The sequence below is a fragment of the Bubalus kerabau genome, chromosome 7 (genome assembly GCF_029407905.1).
Source record: "Bubalus kerabau isolate K-KA32 ecotype Philippines breed swamp buffalo chromosome 7, PCC_UOA_SB_1v2, whole genome shotgun sequence".
Lineage (NCBI taxonomy): Eukaryota > Metazoa > Chordata > Mammalia > Artiodactyla > Bovidae > Bubalus > Bubalus kerabau.
In genome coordinates, this window is record NC_073630.1 from 96,483,203 (window position 1) to 96,500,546 (window position 17,344).

A 17,344-nucleotide genomic window follows, 5' to 3' on the forward strand; every position below is an offset into this window, starting at 1 on the left:
ACACTCCTCTGAGCAGCGGAGGCCCAAGGGCGGAATCATACTGATTCTCCAAGAGAAGCAGAATTCTCCTTTGTTCCAGCTGAAGGAGCTCAGCCCCACCTCACTGGGAAATGGGCTTCCCAAAAGTATGAGTTCTGTCCTAGGGTTTTCCTTTTCCCACTGCCTTCCTTTCTACAATTCTCCCCTCTCATATGACATTTTACAGCCCCCAGCTCTAGATAAGGATTAGCATACAGCCTAGGCTTTACTTGCTCTGAGATGACATTTGGAGGCACTTTGGAGCAGAATGAGTGGTCGACAAAAAACCTGGTAGAACTGAGAAAAAGAGGAGGGCCGTGAATCAGAAAGGTGATATTTGAGAGACATGCCATTTTGTGACCCTCAAGGACTGAAGTTATCTTGTGTAGTCTCTTTGAAGAGCAGCATCTGGCAACTTTTTAAAATATGTACTTCTCAAGCTCTTCTCCAAACCTAATACATAAGACACTCAGGAGTTGGGCCTAGCAATTTGTAGTTAACAAACTGTCATATAATAAAAATTATATCTGGTCCTTGTCTCTGGTTCCTGGCACAGCACTCCAAAAACCCTTGGAATTGCCTGTTAGGAGTGTTTTTGTTTTTCACAATGAGCCCTGTTCAAACACATCTGAGTTTATTCTATTGAGGTGACTATTGGTGAACTCCTGAATAACTTCAAGGGCAGGGATGGTTGCCAGAAGAACCAACCACATGATTAGAGGGTTGGAACTTTCTGGTTGAGTTCAATCATCAATGGCCAATGGTTTAATCAAGCATACCCCATAATGAAACCTCTGTAAAAACTCCTAAGCAACAGCATTTGGAGAGCTTCTGGGTTGGTGAACACATTGAGATGCTGGGAGGGTGGTGCGCCCAAAGAGGGTATGGAAGCACCTCCTCCCCCACACCTTATCCTAGGCAACTCTTCTATTTGGTTATTCCTGAATTGTATCCTTTGTAATAAATCTATAACAGTAAGCAAAGCACTTTCCCAAGTTGTGTGTGTCGTGCTGGGGGCAGGGGAGAAGTCATAGGAATCTACAAATTTGTAGTTGGCAAGGCAGAAATGTGGGTAGCCTGAATACCCCTTTTGCAACTGGTGTCTGAAGTGGGGGCAGCCTTGTCAGATTGAGCCATCAGGGTGTAGGGTCTATGCTAACTGCAGATGATTAGTGTCAGAACTGAATTGTTGGACACCCAATTAGTATCAGAGAATTGGAAAGTTGGTTGATGTCAGTAAACACTTACAAAAAAAGTTTGACACACCCTCCAGGTGGTTATGATGCCAGTAAAATTTGAAAAGCACTGTTCTAGGGTAAGTATTTCCAATGCTTACAGTATATTAGAGCCATCTAGGGAGCTTTCTTTTTTTAATATTTTTTTAGGTTAATTGTTATAACTTACATACAGTAAAATTCACCCTCTTTAAGTTTTCAGTTCAATAGTTTAGTTTGAATAGCCCCTTAGTCAGCTTGGGCTGTCCTAACAATGTATCACACATAGACTGGATGGCTTATAAACAACAGAAATTTAATGTTCACAGTCTGGAGGCTAGAAGTCCAGGATCAGAGTGCAAGTATGACCGGATTCTGATGAAAGCAGAGAAGTGAGTTCTCTGGTGATCCTTGTAAGGGCACTAATCCTATTCAGGAGGGCTCCGCCTTTATGACATCATTGTAATGCTAATTACCTCTCAAAGGTCCCACATCCTAATATTATCAGAATGAAAGGTAAAGTTTCAACACATGAATTTGGGATGAGACTACCCAGTGAAGAGTGATGAGACTACCTGCAATGCAGGAGACCCAGGTTCAATCCCTGTGTTGGAAGATCTTCTGGAGGAGGACATGGCAACCCACTCCAGTATTCTTGACTGGTGAACTCCATGGACAGAGGAGCCTAGTGGGCTACAGTCTGTGGGGTCGCAAGAGTCAGACACAACTTGGTGACTAAACCACCACCACAAACATTCAGTTCATTGCAGGCCCAGCCCCTGTTCTGTTCCTATAATCTTGTCGTTTCCAGAATGTCATACAAATGGAACCATACAATGTACAGCCTTTTGTCAATTTTCACTTTGCATAATGGTTTTGAGATTCATCTGTTGTTGATGGTATCAATAGTTTACTCTTTGTTGTCCCTAACTACTGTTCTGCTGCATGAATATGCCACAATATGTTTATTCATTCACCAGTTGATAGTTCAGTTGTTTCCACTTTTGATCTATCGTGGATAAAAGGACTGTAAAATATTCATGCACAAGTCTTTATAGAAACATATGATTTTGTTTCTCTCAAGTAAATATTGAGAAGTGAGATTGCTGGGTCATGTGGTATATGCATATTTAACTTAATTAAGAAGCTGTCAAACTGTTTTTCAAAATAGAATTCCAGATAATCAATAGGCAACTCTTGTGCAAATCGAAGAATATCTTGTACAAGGTATCATCTGGAATATTTAGGAAATAATTGTCTTTGTCATATTAGCTAGAACACATGACTAGGAGAAAACAGCACCTAATCACGTATTTTTAACTGCCATCATGCCATGAACATGCCAGTGGGTTTGAATTAATTGATAATTGTTATTAAGATTTAATGGCTTCCCAGGTTGTGCTAGAGGTAAAGAACCTGTCTACCAATGCAGGAGACAAAAGAGACCCAGGTTTGATCCCTGGTTCAGGAAGATCCACTGGAGAAGGAAATGGCAACCCAATCCAGTATTCTTGCCTGGGCAACCCCATGGACAAAGGAGCCTGGCGGGCTATAGACCATGGGGTCACAAAGAGTCAGACATGACTGACTAAGCACACAACAGCACATTAAGATTTAATACAATTTCAAATTATTAAGATTTTCAAGTTAAATTGCACTAAAATTGTTTCATGATATTGATACTGTGCAGGGCCCTGTGGAGCTTCTGGGCACAGAGCCTTTCTGTTTTCCCCATTTCTTTGATTATAGGAAACAGCCTTCATTCAGCCTCCATGACCTTTGTGCTGTGCTTAGTCTCTCAGTCACATCCGACTCTTTGTGACCCAATGGACTGTAGCCACCAGGCTCCTCTGTCCATGGGATTCTTGAGGCAGGAATACTGGAGTGGGCTGCCATGGCCTCCTCCAGGGGATCTTCCCAACCCAGGAATCAAACCTAGGTCTCCTGCATTACAGGCAGGAGATTCTTTACCATTTGAGCCACCAGGGAAGCCCTCCATGACCTTTGCTGCATCCCAATGGGCAGATCCAAGCAGCTGTTAATTAGGGAAGGGAGGGGATGTGAGACCAACAAGAAACAGTCAAGAGCAGCCTTGGGGCAAGGCCCCATTTCCCCATCCATGGATACACACAACAATATCTGAGCTATTTTGCAGATACCAAAACCCCTCCCAGGTGAGAGAAGTGAACAATTAATGACGGTATACTGTCCACAAGAATGTGGACCTCAGGCCAGTTGGACCTGAAGGCTGATGATGCTGACTCCTACTTAGCTCACCATAAATCCATCAGAAGAATGTCCATGAGCTGCTCACAACCTCTTTGGAAAAATTACTAAAAAACTTGTTTCTATCTTCCACACATGGCTTTGAGGGCATTACCCCACTGTGTCCCCCTTTGCCTGGCAAAGCGATAAATCTATCCTTTTCTACTTCACCCAAAACTCTGACTCTGAGATTGATTTGGCACTGGTATATAGAGAACCTGAGCTTTCAGCATCAACATTAGGGCACTAGTATAAATTACTGTAAAAAGCAAAATCAAGAATGTGTCCATCAGCAGATGAATGGATAAGAGAGCTGTGGAACATATACACAATGGAGTATTACTCAGCCATTAAAAAGAATACATTTGAATCAGTTCTAATGAGGTTGATGAAACTCGAGCCAATTATACAGAGTGAAGTAAGCCACAAAGAAAAACACCAATACAGTATACTAACACATATATATGGAATTTAGAAAGATGGTAACAATAACCCTGTACACGAGACAGCAAAAGAGACACTGATGTATAGAACAGTCTTTTGGACTCTGTGGGAGAGGGAGAGGGTGGGATGATTGGGGAGAATGGCATTGAAACATGTATAATATCATATAAGAAACAAATCACTAGTCCAGGTTCAATGCAGGATACAGGATGCTTGGGGCTGGTGCACTGGGATGACCCAGAGGGATGGTATGGGGAGGGAGGAGGGAAGAGGGTTCAGGATGGGAAACATGTGTACACCCATGGTGGATTCATGTCGATGTATGGCAAAACCAATACAATATTGTAAACTAATTAGCCTCCAATTAAAATAAATAAATTTAAATTAAAGCCCACTACGTATCCCTCCCCAATAGGATCACTGTCCTTGTCTTTCCCCAAGAGGTAACCACCATCCTAAATGTGGTTTATCTTTCCATTGCATGCCTTTCTGTATGCTTGCGTACGCATACATCCTCACAGGCAACTCTGTATGTATCTACTATCCACTCCTGCTGAATGAAGGTCCTCTTAGACTTCGTATACCCGGTATCATGTCTGTGACTTTCTGGAACCAGCTCTGTTCCTGGATATTTTTCTGGTGCCATCCCCTATCCACAGCCTCTCTCTGTCTCAGCCCCTGTGAATCCTAATTTCCTCGCCAGTCCAGCCCCGACCGTCCTGTTCAATTTACCTGCAGCAGCCCCAAGGCAGTGAACGAAGGCTGGTCACCATAGGTGGGTCTCAACTTCTCCCCCTGTGGCTGTCAACCAGCGCTTCTCAAACCTTGGCTGCATCAGAATCCCCTGGAGGGCTTGTTAAAACACACACTACTGGGCCCTACTCCCAGTTTCTGATTTACAGGTCTTGAGTGGATCCTAAGAATTCGTGGGTGATGCTAATAATGCTATTTTAAGGACCAAACTTTGAGAACCAGTGCTCCAAATCAGCGTCTGGGCTCAGGCTCAGCAGCACCATCTGGCCTCCAGGCAAGCTGGGCCATCCCTCAGGTTTCCTTCAAAAGCACCCAGCAGGACTATGAAATACACATATAACACAAGTCCTGTGCAGTTTTAAATGTTCTAGTAGCCACATCTAAAAAGTAAAAAGAGGGCATCCCTGGTGGTCTAGTGGTTAAGAATCCACCTTGCAGTGCAGGGGACACAGGTTCAATCCCTGGTACAGGAAGATCCCACATGCTGAGGGGCAACTAAGCCCATGTGCCGCAACTCTGAAGCCCGTCTGCCCTAGAGCTCATGCTCCACAAGAGAAGCCACCTCAGTGAGAACCTGTGCACCGTAACTAGAGAAAGCTCACGTGTAGCAATAAATAAATTTTTAAAAAAGGAAAAAGAAACTGGAGAAAATAATTTTAATGCTATATTTCATACTAGATTATCTTTTCAATGTGTAATTAGTTATTAAAGAGACTTTACACCACTTTTTACATTTGTAGCACATTTCAACTCAGATTAGCCACATTTTCAATGCTCAGTAGCCACACATGGCTAGTGACTAGTACAGTAAACAAGTTCAGATCTAAAGCCTTGACCCCTATTTCTGTCTTTACAAAACTGTTTTAAATACAAATTTTATTTTGGGCTGCAATAAAAGAACTTAAAACAGAAAAAAAAATAATGTATCTATTCTCATTGGAAGTTTAAGATGACCAGCATTTATTAAATTCTTACCTGTGGTATTATTTATCTATTCTCACTGGAAGTTTAAGATGACCAGCATTTATTAAATTCTTACCTGTGGTATTATTTAGGGTTCCACTAGGAGAAGGCACGGAGAAGGCAATGGCGCCCCACTCCAGTACTCTTGCCTGGAAAATCCCAGGGACGGAGGAGCCTGGTAGGCTGCAGTCCATGGGGTCACTAAGAGTCAGACACGACTGAGTGACTTCACTTTCACTTTTCACTTTCATGCATTGGAGAAGGCAATGGCAACCCACTCCAGTGTTCTTGCCTGGAGAATCCCAGGGATGAGGGAGCCTGATGGGCTGCCGTCTATGAGGTCACACAGAGTTGGACATGACTGAAGTGACTTAGCAGCAGCAGCAGCAGCAAGAAAAGCACAGTCAGGTGAGACTTTGAAGAAAAGTCATGAAGGCACTGTATCAGATGTGTGGAAGGAACCAACTAGGAACGTTAAGGCACCCAAGGACTAGCGGCCATGATTACATCTGAAAGAGAAGGGGAGGAAAATGTTATGGAAGAGTGTTTGGAGAGCTGCTGCTTGGAAGCTAAATTTCCTGAAAGGAACCCTGGCCACTGAGGGATCAACCCCAACCAGAACTGAGTATAAACAAGGTGAGGAGGGAATAAATTCTTCCACCTCTGTTTTCTCCCACCCTCTCATCTTCTCCCCTGCCCCTGTGCCCAGGACAAGGAAGTGTTTTTAAATGACTGGGTTTTATTTGTCTGTTTGTTTTTGGCCATGCCACAAGGCCAATAAGATCTTAGTTCCCTGACCAGGGGTTGAACCTGGGCCCTCAACAATGAGCATGGAGTCCTAACTGTAACAGGAGGGAAAGGAGCAGGGCACAACTTTTGAAAGGATGACATAGCCCAAGGACACAACATAAACTGATTAGAATCAAATGGGACCAAGATGGCAGACAAGGCTAGACTTGTCCTCAATCAGCAAGTGAAATGACACATCCAGAGGTACCATGACAGTTCCAAGCCACTGTTAAAAGACCAAGGAGTGGGCGGTGGCCCAAACCCTGGAAACCTCTGCCCCTTCCCCAAAACAGTTGGAATAATCCTCCCACTCACCAGCCTATAAAAAGTAACCATGCCAAACTTCAGGCTGTGCTGGCCATCCTCAATGACCCACACTCTGTTTGTGGAGTGTGCTTCTCTCTGTATCTGAATAAACCCACTTCTTACCTATCACTTTGTCTCTCACTGACTTCTTTCTGCAATGAGACATCAAGAACCTGAGCTTCAGTAGGTCTAGAAACTAGGTACTATGGGTTTTGGCTGGGTCTGAGTCCCAGCCACATGGGTTCAAGTCCCAAGTAGGGTTTTGGCTGGGTTCGAGTCCCAGTACATGGATTTGAGTCCCAATCTGTGGTAAATGGTTTCATAACCACTGACCTGGCAGGGAATTCCTAGCAAGCATTTTTTTCCCAGCAAAACACCTGCAGCATAATTTTCTCTCTTCAAAACAGAGAGCCCTATAAAATACAATCTCTATTTGTATTTACCCAGGGAAATTAGCAGCTGGAAGGGGGTTGGATTGGGAGAAAAGCCAAGGCTAATTCTATTTTTAAAAGCAAGAAACTGCATTTAAAAAGGCAACACTCCATACCCTCATTGACCAAACTCATCCAGATGGGATCAGATGAGGAAACTAAAGTTCTGAGGAATTAAGGAATTTTCCCAGAGTCACACAGCTATGAATGCCAATTCTGGTATTTGAATCCCAGCAGGCAAAATCCATATATCACAATCTCATAATTTTATTTGCCCAATGAAGGACTGTCCCAATTACAGCTCATACAATAAAAGTAAGGAAGCTTACATATTTAATTTTTTTTCATATATTGCACTATTAGGGAAAAAATAGTTCACTCCTATGGTAGAAAATCAGTTTGATTTGCAAGCATTTTTTTTTTCTCATCTGGATGACAATGTCTCCATGAGAGATCTGAAGATCAAATAAATAAACATCTTGCTATATTTCTAAACTGAGTAGGTCTAGAAGCTCCAAGATGCATCCCTGATCCAGCCCTCTCTCCTGGTGAAGTAGACAATGGGACTAACATCTTTGTCCCTCAGAGGTGAAAGATGAAGAGGGATGGGGCCACAAATAATGCCTTCCTGGACTGATTCTTTCTGGTCATCTCTGGGCAGTGCTCCCAGCAGGGACTCCAGCTCTGGCACATCCTCTGGCCTGGAGGCCCTTCTGTTTCTCATCCACTCCTGAACAACTGCCCTCCCCATCAATCCAGAGGCCAACCTGGTGCCTTCTGGTGACCTCACATGGCTCTGCAGCTTTCAAGGAAACTCTTCAGCACCTCCAGGTGGCTGGTCCCCAAAAACACCACGTTCAAATGGGAGACTGGGACCATGAGGGTGGTGACATCATGCTGGGTACAAAAGCCCTGCTTCTGTCCCTAATCAGAGTGAGACCCTTAACTGCATCTTCTGGGGGTTGCACACAAGTGTCAGTGCCCAAACTCAGGACGCTAGGGTCTTGCCTCTCAAAGTAGGGTCCCCCAACCAGCAATATTGGCATCATTCGAGAGCATGTTAGAAATGCAGAAGCTGAATCGGAACCTACATTTCACCAAGATTCCTGGATTATTTCTATGCAACTAATATAAATAAGGGCTTCCCTGGTGGCTCAGTGGTAAAGAATTTGCTGGCCAATGCAGGACACCTGGGATCCATCCCTGGGTTGGGAAGATTCCCTGGAGAAGAAAATGGCAACCCATTCCAGTATTCTTGCTGGGAAAATTCCATGGACAAAGAAGCCTGGTGGGCTACAGTCCATGGAGTCACAAAAGAGTCTGACATGATTTAGCAACTAAGTAACAATATAATTAAATTCTTTGGGTCTCATTTTTCTAAGTTTTCAGATGAAAATAGTATCTACCTCTTAAGGAACTAAGAATAAAAACATTTTTCAGATCAGCTACAAATAATTTGGCGTCATTTCTGCTCCGTATAAGTTTCAGGAAGCTGGGATTTTCCTTCTATTTCTAATGTCACTCCACTAGCCTTCGAGAAATGGTCATGGTAAACCCTCAAAGTTTAAACCAAAGTCCTCTGTTGCCGGGGTCCAGCCCCGGCTGATCCAGGGTATTCGAAGGAGAGACGGCGTAGGCGAGGGTCAGGAAACAACTGCTTAATTAAACTTTAATTAAGGATATAAAGAGTAATAGAATGAGGATAGCTCAGTAGGAAAATTCAGTGGAGAAAAGAGGATGAGTAGCTTGGTTTACGCGGGAGACCAATAAAACTTCAAGACAAGAAGTGTGCACCACTTACATAGGCCGCAGGCGTCCTTGCGTTCTCCCGAAGGAGAGGAGACACTGAGGCCTCCCCGGTCGGATCTTAGAAGCCCAGGCATAATTAGCAAGCATGGCGGGTTCCGTGCTCCAGATGGAGACTCAGCCAGAATTTGAGAGAGAGAGCGACATGGGGAGACCAAGTTTCAGTGAACAAGGCCCGCACTTTATTTTCCAAAGTAGTTTTTATACCTTAAGTTGTGCATAGAGGGGTGCATGGGGGAAGGGGTGGAGTCATGCAAGGACAGCAGCTCCTAGTCCTAATCGAAGCCAGGCTTTCAAACTTATCATATGCAAAAGTTCAGGTGAATTACATCATCTTCTGGCCCGGAGGCCTGTTAACATTTTAAGAAACTTATTTTTCTCTAAAGGTGATTATTCCAAAGTCAGGCACCAGCCTCCAAAAAAGCATTGGACAAAGCTGCATTTTACATTTCTATACACCCATTATATCAATCAATACACTGCCAAGGACACAGTAGGTAAGGAGTATGGAGACTTAGCAGCAAACATTGGCTCAATAAGTGAAAAACCCTTCACCAATACAATTTCTAATCAATCTTTTAACTACTCAAAAGAATCTGTGTTTAGACAGTTTAGAACATCTCCTGCCTCTCACAGTTGGGAGGCTCTGAACAATCACATGTGGCCGGAAAAACCTATTCAGGCAGGCTAGAGGACTTCCAAAGGAGTTTGTAGGTTAAACACTGTCACACCCAGGAATTATTAACTGGAGCTGTAAGCTAACTCTTTTTTCAGAGAGAGGTAGTGGGGGACAGCCCCCTGTAAAGTCAGAGGTGTAGGTGAAAGCACAAAGCAGAAAGTAGGCAGACTCTGGTTTTGGGGGTAGATGCTCGAGAATTTCCAGGGGGACTCCTGAGGCTCAATCCCGCCTTTGCGTATGCCGAGCCTCCTTCCTCATGACCTTTGCCATGGGCAGAGTGCCTCACGCTGGCTCCCAGCAGTGATAGAATTCTAGTTGAGCTATTCCAGATCCTGAAAGATGATGCTGTGGAAAGTGCTGCACTCAATATGCAATATGCACTCAATATGCAATATGCTGGCTCCCGGCACTCTGTGGCATCCAGTGGTCAGTGGTATAACGTGGCAACATTGACCAACCTCACCCAATATGAGAATTCAGTAAACCCGAGAGCTGACCCAGGAAAATGGAGCCCCAAACCAGCATGTGACTCATCACATGGCCTCCTAAAGAGAGACCAAACAGAGAAATGTGGTTACAAACCCATTGTCACCTAAGACCTGTGGCAGATTTAGACTTACTCTTCTGAGCAGGAAAGTATATTCTAATTTACTATCAACTGCCAGGTGCCAAGCTAAAGAAAGGTGTGCTCAATCTTCTTTCATGCATCATCTCAAATTAGATGTGAAATAACCAAGGAGAGTTCAGTCAAGCTGAGACCCATTAGTCAGTCAATAACATTTCTAAAGTACTTTATAGCAAATGGCAAATTGTTCACTCAGCTTCCTTGCCTGATTCAGGAACTCCAGCTTTGTGTCTTTCCATTTTCTTATTTTAGTAGTAGTATAGTTGACAATATTATATTAGCTTCAAGTGTACAAATAATGTTTTGACATTCATATACATAGCTACACATGTACAAAATAATGATTTGACATTCATATACACTGTGAAATGATCACAATAGGTCTAATTAGTTACTATCTGTCACTATACAAAGTTAATACAGTATTGTTGACTATACTCCCCATGCTTTATTTGCATGCTCTGCCCTTTCTGCCTCCCACTTCCTTAAATTAAAAATGAAGATAAGCAAAGAAAGGCACTGCTGCTGCTGCTGCTAAGTCGCTTCAGTCATGTCCGACTCTGTGCGACCCCAGAGACGGCAGCCCACCAGGCTCCCCCGTCCCTGGGATTCTCCAGGCAAGAACACTGGAGTGGGTTGCCATTTCCTTCTCCAATGCATGAAAGTGAAAAGTGAAAGTGAAGTCGCTCAGTTGTGTCCGACTCTTAGCGACCCCATGGACTGCAGCCCACCAGGCTCCTCCGTCCTTGGGATTTCCCAGGCAAGAGTACTGGAGTGGCACACTGGTTCTCATTTTCAATAAAGGAGATATTCCATTTAATAGATGTCCAAGCAAGAGAGTTCCAGAAAAACATTTATGCTTTATTGACTATGCCAAAGCCTTTGATTGTGTGAATCACAATAAACTGTGGAAAATTCTAAAAGAGATGGGAATACCAGACCACCTGACCTGCCTCTTGGGAAACCTATATGCAGGTCAGGAAGCAACAATTAGAACTGGATATGGAACAATAGACTGGTTCCAAATAGGAAAAGTAGTATGTCAAGGCTGTATATTGTCACCCTGCTTATTTAACTTATATACAGACTACATCATGAGAAACACTGAGCTGGAAGAAGCACAAGCTGAAATCAAGATTGCTGGGAGAAATATCAATAACCTCAGATATGCAGATGACACCACCCTTATGGCAGAAAGTGAAGAGGAACTAAAAAGCCTCTTGATGAAAGTGAAAGAGGAGAGTGAAAAAGTTGGCTTAAAGCTCAACATTCAGAAAATGAAGATCATGGCATCCGGTCCCATCACATCATGGGAATTAGATGGGGAAACAGTGGAAACAGTCAGACTTTATTTTTGGGGGCTCCAAAATCACTGCAGATAGTGACTGCAGCCATGAAATTAAAAGACACTTACTCCTTGGAAGGAAAGTTATGACCAACCTAGATAGCATATTCAAAAGCAGAGACATTACTTTGCCAACAAAGGTCCGTCTAGTCAAGGCTATGGTTTTTCCATATGGTCAGGTATGGATGTGAGAGTTGGACTATGAAGAAAGCTGAGCACCGAAGAATTGATGCTTTTGAACTGTGGTGTTGGAGAAGACTCTTGAGAGTCCCTTGGACTGCAAGGAGATCCAACCGGTCCATCCTAAGGGGATCAGTCCTGGGTGTTCTTTGGAAGGACTGATGCTAAAGCTGAAACTCCAGTACTTTGGCAACCTGATGTGAAGAGTTGACTCATTGGAAAAGACTCTGATGCTGGGAGGGATTGGGGGCAGGAGGAGAAGGGGACGACAGAGGATGAGATGGCTGGATGACATCACTGACTCAATGGACATGAGTCTCAGTGAACTCCGGGAGTTGGTGATGGACAGGGAGGCTTGGCGTGCTGCAATTCATGGGGTCGCAAAGAGTCAGACATGACTGAGCGACTGAACTGATCTGTGGATGAAATTCCATAGATACTCCCTTTCTACCATGGTTGATGTCCCTGGTGGACGATCATGATGTCCATCACGACAGAGGAGATTTTTTATTTTGTCTGACATCTAGTTTTGGGGATTGCATTGGGTTTTATCAATATCATTACTTGCAATTTGTAGACTCTCTGCCCAGGAGCAACTTCAAAAAATTCCATTTTGGAAATATTCAGCACTTAAAATTTTTTTTTAATTGGAGTATAGTTGATTTACAATGTTGTATTAGTTTCTGCTATACAGCAAAGTGAATCAGGCATATATATACATATATCCACTCTTTCCTAGACTCCATTCCCATATAGGTCATTACAGAGCCCTGAATAGAATTCCCTGTTCTATATAGCTTACCAGGTGGCACTAGTGGTAAAGAACCTACCTGCCAATGCAGGAGACATAAGTGAAGTCGCTCAGTCATGTCCAACTCTTTGAGACCCCATGGACTGTAGCCTACCATGCTCCTCCATCCATGGGATTCTCCAGGCCAGAATACTGGAGTGGGTTGCCATTCCCTTCTCCAGAGGATCTTCCCAACCCAGGGATTGAACCTGGGTTGTAGGCAGACACTTTACCATCTGAGCCACCAGGGAAGTCCATAGCTTCCCTCATAGCTCAGTTGGTAAATCTGAATCTGCCTGCAATGCAGGAGACCCTGGTTTGATTCCTGGGTCAGGAAGATCCCCTGCAGAAGGGTCAGTCTACCCTCTCCAGTATTCTGGCCTGGAGAATTCCATGGACTGCAGAGTCCATGGGGTCTCAAACAGTCGGACACAACTGAGCAACTTTCACTTTCAAAAACCTATAAAACTAGGATCTCTTATGCCAGGAGATGTAAGCGACACAGTTTCAATCCCTGTATCAGGAAGATCATGGCAACACATTCCAATATTCATCCCTGGAGAATCCCCATGGACAGAAGAGCCTGGTGAGTTATAATCCATAGGGTCGCAAAGAGTTGGACACGACTGAAGCAACTTAGCATGCACACATGCTTTAGTTATCTATTTTATATAGTAGTGCATATATGTCAATAACAATCTCTCAATTTATTCCTTCCTTCCCCCTTGGTAACCATAAGTTTGTCTTTTATATCTGTGCTCAATTTCTATTTTGTAAATGGGTTCATTTGTACCATTTTTTAAATATTATATACATAAAGAGATATCATATGATACCTGTCTTTCTCTGTCTGACTTTACTCAGTATGATAATCTCTAGATCCATTCATGTTGCTGCAAATGGCATTTCATTCTTTTTATGGCTAATATTCCTTGGTGTATATGTACCACATCTATTTTATCTATTTCTCCATTGATGGTCATTTAGATTGCTTCCATGTCCTGGCTATTGTAAATAGTGCGGCAACGAACACTGGGGAGCATGCTGCTGCTGCTGCTGCTGCTAAGTCACATCCGTCGTGTCCAACTCTGTGCGACCCCATAGATGGCAGCCCACCAGGCTCCCGTCCCTGGGATTCTCCAGGCAAGAGTACTGGAGTGGTGTGCCATTGCCTTCTCCAACTGGGGAGCATATATCCATTCAAATTAGAGTTATCTTTAGATAAATGCCCAGAAGTGAAATTGTTGGATTGTATGGAAGCTCTATTTTTAGTTTTTTAAGGAATCTCCATACTGTTCTTCACAGTGGCTACACCAATTTACATTCCCATCAACAGTGTTGGAGTGTTCCCTTTTCTCCACACTCTCTCCAACATTTATTGTTTAGATTTTTTAATGATAGCCATTCTAACCAGTGTGAGGTGATACCTCATTATAGTTTTGACTGCATTTCTCTAATGATCAGTGATACTGAACATATTTTCCTGTGCCTCTTGGCTATCTGTATGTCTTCTTTGAAGAAATGTCTGTTAAGGTCTTCTGCCCATTTTTTTGGAGAAGGCAATGGCAACCCATTCTAGTACTCTTGCCTGGAAAATCCCATGGCCAGAGGGGCCTGGAGGGCTACAGTCCATGGGGTCACTAAGAATCAGACATGACTGAGCAACTTCACTTTCACTTTTCATTTTCATGCATTGGAGAAGGAAATGGCAACCCACTCCAGTGTTCTTGCCTGGAGAATCTCAGGGATGGGGGGGAGCTTGGTGGGCTGCCGTCTACGGGGTCGCACAGAGTTGGACATGACTGAAGTGACTTAGCAGCAGCAGCAGCCCATTTTTTGATTGGATTGTATTTTTTATATTGAGAGGCATGAGCTGTTTGTATATTTTGGAAATTAATTCCTTGTCAGTCACTTCTTTTGCAAATATTTTCTCCATTCAGCAAAGTTTATTTTTTTTTAAGTTAAGGCATCTCCCTACATTCTCCCACCTAAGATAACCATATTTGCTGATATACTTTTCACTAAAGTCAATGAGAATCTGACAATCTCAATCTCAATGAGGACATAAACTGAGGCTAGCAAGATTCACTGTGCTACAATTATTCTAACCTGGGTGCAAGTCTTTTTCTTACTGTTAAAAATAAAAAATTTTTTAAATCGTCTTTATTTATGTCCCCTTCTTTACTATCCAACTATGCCTTTAGGATTAACAAAAGAAATTTGTTTCTAAGTACTTCTTAGAGCATGTGCGTAATGTGAAATGAGTGCTATGTGGTAGTTTGAGCATTTTTAGCATTCCCTTTCCTTGAGATTGGAATGAAAACTGACCTTTTCCAGTCCTCTGGCCACTGCTGCATCTTCCAAGTTTGCTGGCATACTGAGTGCAGCACTTTCACAGCATCATCTTTTAGGATTTGAAATAGCTCAACTGGGATTCCATCACTTCCACTAGCTTTGTTCGTAGTGATGACTCCTAAGGCTCACTTGACTTCACATTCCAGAATGTCTGGCTCTAGGTGAGTGATCACACTATAGTGATTATCTGGGTTGTGAAGATCTTTTTTGTACAGTTCTTCTGTGTATTCTTGCCATCTCTTCTTAATATCTTCTGCTTCTTTTAGGTCCATACAATTTCTGTTCTTTATTGAGCCCATCTTTGCATGAAATATTCCCTTGGAATCTCTAATTTTCTTGAAGAGATCTCTAGTCTTTCCCATTCTATTTTTTCCCTCTATTTCTTGGCACTGATCACTGAGCATTTTGAGTAATGCTCAAAATTCTCCAAGCCAAGCTTCAACAGTACGTGAACCATGAAATTCCAGATGTTCAAGATGGTTTTAGAAAAGGCAGAGGAACCAGAGTTCAAATTGCCAACATCCATTGGATCATCAAAAAAGCAATAGCATTCCAGAAAAACATCTACTTCTGCTTTATTGACTATGCCAAAGCCTTTGATTGTGTGGATCACAAAAAACTGTGGAAAATTCTGAAAGAGATGGGAATGCCAGATCATCTGACCTGCCTCCTGAGAAATCTGTATTCAGGTCAAGAAGCAACAGTTAGAACTGGACATGGAACAACAGATTGGTTCCAAATAGGGAAAGGACTATGTCAAGGCTGTATATTGTCACCCTTATTTAACTTATACGCAGAGTACATCATGAGAAATGCTGGGCTGGATGAAGCACAAGCTGGAATTAAGATTGCCAGGAGAAATATCAATAACCTCAGATACGCAGATGACACCACCCTTATGAAAGTGAAGAAGAACTAAAGAGCCTCTTGATGAAAGTGAGAGGAGAGTGGAAAAAGTTGGCTTAAAGCTCAACATTCAGAAAACTAAGATCATGGCATCTGGTCCCATCACTTCATGGCAAATAGATGGAGAAACAGTGGAAACAGTGGCTGACTTTATTTGGGGGAACTCCAAAATCACTGCAGATGGGGACAGCAGCCATGAAATTAAGAGACCATTACTCTTTGGGAGAAAAGTTATGACCAACCTAGACAGCGTATTAAAAAGCAGAGACATTACTTGGCCGACAAAGGTCCATCTAGTCAAAGCTATGGTTTTTCCAGTAGTTGTGTATGGATGTGAGAGTTGGACTATAAAGAAAGCTGAGCGCTGAAGAATTGATGCTTTTGAACTGTGGTGTTGGAGAAGACTCCTAAGCGTCCCTTGGACTGCAAGGAGATCAAACCAGTCAATCCTAAAGGAAATCAGTCCTGAATATTCATTGGAAGGACTGACACTGAAGCTGAAACTCTAATACTTTGGCCACCTGATGCAAAGAACTGACTCATTTGAAAAGACCCTGATGCTGGGAAAGATTGAGGGCAGGTGGAGAAGGGGACGACAGAGGGTGAGATGGTTGGATGGTATCACTGACTCGATGGACATGAGTTTGGGCAAGCTCCAGGAGTTGGTGATGGACAGGTAGGCTTGCCATGCTACAGTCCATGGGGTTGCAAAGAGTTGGACACGACTGAGCGACTGAACTGAACTGAACTTCTTAGAGAGACTCTTGAGTATGCAATCTGTAGATTCCTCGAAGGAGCACCCTTAATGGCTTGTGAGGCAAGTAATTGTGTATTTATCCACTGGTGTGATCAAGTCAAAAAGTATTAGCCGCTCAGTGGTGTCCAACTCTTTGGGACCCCATGGACTCACCAGACTCCTTTGTCCATGGAATTCTCCAGGTAGGAATACTGGAGAAGGTAGCCATTTCCTTTTTGTGGGCATCTTTCCAACCCAGGGATCGAACCCTGGTCTCCTACACTGCAGGCAGATTCTTTACCGTCTGAGCCACCAGGGAAGCCCAAAAGGCAGGTAGGGGGATTCACTTTCTATGAATGCCTGTGGTTCCTGGAGACTCTGGCCAGTTCTAAATCCTACTGACTGAGAGGGACCTTGAAGTTCCCTCTAGGTCTCTTTTGTCACAGTGAGAACTAGAAAGGTGGTTTTTTCCTAGCAAGAACTAGAATTCCAAGGAAGATTAAAATTGAGGAAGTCTCCTCACTCCTTGTTGCTCCCTTCATTGTCTGTGTGACCCAGCTCCACACTCCTGAGTTCCCCAGAACAGAACTGGGACCTCAATGTTAGCCCATGACTAATAAGCCCATCCAACCAATTTAAAGTAAAAAGTTTGTATAACTTTGGGAAAATCTTGGCCAAAATCTGTGTTGGTTTTTGGCAGTGCTAAAGTCAACATGTATTAACCACAAAAACACTGTTT